This window comes from Hibiscus syriacus, unplaced genomic scaffold (assembly GCF_006381635.1).
Source record: "Hibiscus syriacus cultivar Baekdansim isolate YM2019G1 unplaced genomic scaffold, ASM638163v2 tig00111213_pilon, whole genome shotgun sequence".
NCBI classification, from domain to species: Eukaryota; Viridiplantae; Streptophyta; class Magnoliopsida; order Malvales; family Malvaceae; genus Hibiscus; species Hibiscus syriacus.
This window is the reverse complement of record NW_024063022.1, coordinates 2,685,215-2,690,637: the sequence shown is the minus strand read 5'-3', so window position 1 is coordinate 2,690,637 and position 5,423 is coordinate 2,685,215.

Genomic DNA, 5,423 nt, shown 5'->3' with positions numbered 1-5,423 from the left:
TCAAGAGAAAAGGAAGAGGCCCACTCATGAAAAATCCAATTTTACGAATAATGCTCGTGAAAAATGTCTCTATTGGTTACAAACAAGGATTTTTCTCCAAACACAAACTAAACGAATTCTTGAAAGATTTCTTATTATTTTTTAAAATCTCATATTTAAATACCACATATGACAGAGATATAACTTTATTATCAAATACTTGAGTATTAAAACATATACTATCTATTCACTCCAAATTATTAAAAAAATAGTACTTTCCTCCATACTCGGAACTGTTGAGTTGAGCCATCTGACGTAAATTTATTAACGGGTCTTCTTGTTTATAGAGGCCCACTCACCAAATAAGTGGTTTAAAACAAGATGAGTTTTTTTTTGCCAAAAAATGCCAGCATTATATTGATAAAACAGAACAGTTTAGCTGTAAAGCAATAAAACAAAGCTAAAAACTAAGTGGTCCAACTATAAAACCTTAAGGGTGCGTTTAGTTCACGGAATGTAAGATTACTAGTGGGAATAAAAGATTACCAGGGAAAATGATTACTGGGAATATTGTATTTTGTGTTTGGTTGGTTTAGCAGGAATGTAAGGTTACCGTGTTTGGTTAAAGGAATAAAAGATTATTGAAATATATATTTGACCAATTTATCCTTATTACATATTTGTATAATATTACAAATTGTAAAATATTTATATATTTTCTTTAAAAAATTAAATTCATAATATTTATATAATTTTTTTACAAAATTAAAAATATAAAAAAGGTTTAATGAAAGGGTAAAAAAAATTTAACCCCTGAACTTCAAATAAAATTTTAATTATAGATTTTTTTGTAAATTTAAAATAATTTAAGGATAAATTTATAATTTAACCTTCGTAGAATTTTTATTATTTAATGACAGAAGAATGATATTTTTGAAAAAAAATAAAAATTTAAGGGCATTTTAGTCCAAAACGCCGGTAATGTTACAATACCTAAGGGAAGGGAGGTAATGACATTCCCAGTAATATACCCAAAAAAATCTACTATTGGTAATAAAATATTACCGGGAATGAGATTCCCAGCCAACCAAACATGGGGATGTGGGATTCCCATCCCCACAATACTTGAACCAAACACCCTCTAAATAAACAAAGTTAAAGGAAAAAAATCAAACGACAGAACCGAAACAAGTCGTGAAACCAAAAGTAAATATGGTGTTTCCCTTTCCTTGCACCATCTGAGAGGAAAACGACAATGATCACACCAGCAAGGAAATAAAAATCGAAGATAGAACCTGGAGAGCCTAAAACAAATCCCAAATGGAACCAACACCTGTCAACAACGACTTTCACTTCGACGATTCTAGGTGCTTCCTGAACCCAGAACCTGTCCATGGAATCTAAATTCCGATTGGACGCAAGAAGGTGAGCGGCCAACTTTCCTTCCCTCGGAGTAGAGGAGTACGGACATGCAGAGAAAAATCGGACCCAATGTTTGATGTCCCAGATAAATATACTTATCATCGATAGGTTAGTATCCGAAGAGAAGAGCTTCTCAATAACGGTTCTGGAGTCACCTTCGATGAGGATGTTCTGTAAACGAAGATCAGTTGCCAGTTCTATTGCATGCAGTGCAGCAACGGCCTCCTCATGGAAAGCTAAAGCTAATGTATTTCATCCCTCTTCTACATGCCCCCAAAATGAATCCCTCGAAATTACGAATTACCACTTCTGACCATGCAACATTATGACCCTACAAGAAACAAGCATCGAATTCATTTTTGAGGTCGAAGAGATAGGGGTGACCAGCGGAAAAACGACTGCTTTGGAGGACCCCGAAGCTTTGCATTGGCTAGGGAGAAGTCTTGGCACTGAGATATAACCAAGGTAAAAATCTCCTCAACTCGAATCTGGACACCTTCATGTATGTATTTATTCCTTGCATATCAGAAACTCCAAATGATGACCACAATATTAGTGCATTTTCTACTATTGCAATGGCTAAATAACCATAGCAACCAAATGCTGACCAAACCAACACAACTAAGGGTCTGTTTGTTTGGCTGTAATTAGTTTTCCGGAAAATGAATTACTGGAATTTAAATTACTGGAACTGAAAAATGAATTACTGGAATTTGAATTCTGGAAAATGAATTAAATTTCTGAAAATCGTTTCCCGGAAAATGTTTTCCGTAAAATGAATTATATTTTTCTGAAAAAACATCTGGAAAACGTTTTATGATGTTTGGAAGATTTTATTTAAATATTTTTTCCACTAGTTGAAGAGTTTTTTAAAAATTATTTATTACAAATATTAAATATAATAAATAATATTATTTATCATAAAATTTAATATTATTATTTTAAAATATTAAAATAATTTATTTATTATTACATATTATTTTTATAATTTTATTAATAAAAATAATAATTTTATTAATAAAAATAATAATTTTATTAATAAAAATAATAATTTTTTGTATATTTTAGTGAAATAAAATATTATAAATTATATTAATTATTTATTAAAGTAATAGTGTTATATTATATTTTAAAAATATTAATTAGTATATTTTAAATATCTTTATTAAATATTATTTAAATATATAAATAATATTATTAATTATTAAATATATAAATTTTTTATTATATATATTAAAATAAAATATAAATCTTATTATTATAAAATAATATTATTATCATAAAACTTAATATTATTATTTTAAATATTAAAATAATTTATTTATTATTAAATATTATTTTTATAATTTTATTAATAAAAATAATAATTTTTGTATATTTTAGTGAAATAAAATATTATAAATTATATTAATTATTTATTAAAGTAATAGTGTTATATTATATTTTAAAAATATTAATTAGTATATTTTAAATATCTTTATTAAAATATTATTTAAATATATAAATAATATTATTAATTATTAAATATTTAAAAAAATTTATTATATATTATTAAAATAAAAATATAATATCTTATATTATTATAATATAATCGATTATTTTATATAATATTAAAAATATAATATTATATTATTATAAATATTAATAAATAAATAATATTTTGATGAAAATGATATTAAAATATTTTATTAATATTAAATTCATAAAATAAAATTTATTCTTTGAAGTGAAAAGTTCAGAAAATGACTTACGGAAAATGAATCCGTAAGTCATTTTACAGAAAACACAAAGGAAATTATGTTACTAGGAAAATGAATTACATTCCGGAAAACCAATTACGTGAAACAAACACGGGAAAACATTTTCCGGAAAATGAATTACGTGAAACAAACACGGGAAAGCATTTTCCGGAAAACGAATTACGTGAAACAAACACGGGAAAACATTTTCCAGAAAACGAATTACGTGAAACAAACACGGGAATTCGGGGAAAACCAATTTCGTAATTCCAATTACGGCAAACAAACACACCCTAATTTACAATCACAAATAGTATGGAGACCTGATTCCAAAATGTTCTCACAATGCACACACCAAGGGTTATTAAAGATTCATTTTGCAAATAAATTATGTCTAGTATGGAAGTAATTAAACATGAAACACACTATAGCAGAACTGGTCTATAGCGACTTTTTTTGTCCTATAGCGGTGTTTAAAAGCACCGCAAAAAAACGCAACTAATACAAATGCCGCAACTGTTAGTACATTTTCTAATAATAAACGCCACTAAAAGTCAGGTTATTTAGCGACATTTGTATACTAAAACACCGCTAAAGGTCATGTTATATATCGGCATTTTAGTATACAAACGCCGCAACAAATTCGCCATATAGCATCGTTTTTTGGCATAAAAGCCGCTAAAGTTTTGATATTTATAGGGTTTTTTGTAAAAAGTTCGCTATTTGGCGGCGTTTTTAGTCACAAATGCCGCAACATATTTGATATTTAGCGGTGTTTCAGGCACAAACGTTGCAATAGGTTGGTCATTTAGCGTCGTTTCAGGCACAAACGCTGTAATAGGTTGGTCATTTAGCGTCGTTTTTAGTCACAAAAGTCGTAACCAATTTGATATTTAGCGGCATTTTGGGCACAAAAGTTGTAATTTGTTGGTGATTTAGTGTCGATTTTCCCTTAAAATGCCACCAAGTATGCACTCCGTTAGTGGCGTTTTACCCCTAAAACGCTCTAATCAAAACTAATTTTCAATATTTCTTCTTCGTATTTTGTATTACCCAAATTTAACTTGTAACAATATCCAATAACCATCTTAAATATAATTACGATTCGAATTAAATAACTTTTGATAAAAACATAAATAAATCAAACTTTACAAACATCCAAGTTAAATATAATGTAGTTCTACATTTTTCAATAACATAAACAAAGCATTAACCTAAGAAAACACCTAGGATGATGAATTATTCGTTTGATTCTACTGCATCATCTTCTTCATAGCTTTAATTTGATTTTGAAGTTCTTCATATTTTTTTCTTAAATGTTGCATCTCTCTCTGCTTCTCTCATTGCTCTCTCTATAATAAACAAACAACAATATTAGTAACTACCGACAACAATACTATTAATATATAGATTCGACGACATCAACGTATATAAATGAACATTATAAATTAATCAATTAAGATATAAAATCTAACTACATTGTTTTGTCATACCAATTTTCATAAATATATTCATCCATGTCATTCTGAACCCATTAGAAGTGTGAACTAGTACCAGTAATAGGTTCATCTAAATTTTGTGCCAGAAAAGAAAAAGTCTCTGATCTTGTTTCAATGTCATCTCTACTTCCATCCCCTATGTCTATCAAGTCTCTAGGAATGTTACGAAGTACAATATACCAACCCTCATCCATTGGATCGTGGCAGTAAAAAACTTGTTTGACTTGAGAAGAAAAAACATATGGCTCGTCCATCAATTGCTGACCAGTATGAATTAATCGAGAAAAGTTCACCATTGTAAATCCTAATTGGTCTCTTTTAATACCTCGAGTAGTATTTACATCAGCCCAATCACACCAAAATATCATAACTTTCGTTTGCCATAATAATCCCACTCAATGATATCCGTGAGGATTCCATAATATTCTACATCTCCCTCCGTTGGATGGTTGTCTCTAGCAATAACATAACTTGTAGTTGAAGAAGTAACAACTACTCCACAATTTTGTGTCCGCCTTAATATTTCACTAGATTTTGTGTGGAACCTGAACCCATTAATGATGATGGCATTATATTTTTTTAACAATTCTATTTGAACCTTGAGAAAGCCATTTAACCTCTTAACTAACTTCTCTCCCACTCCAAACCTATTATGCGTGAAAAGTGAATCGATTAGCATTTATATCAGTATATTAAAATAAGAAGAGTTATACATAATTTACATGTCGAGCAAGGATTTATTTTCTTACCGCATGCCATAACCATTCATGAAACGTTTCTGTGA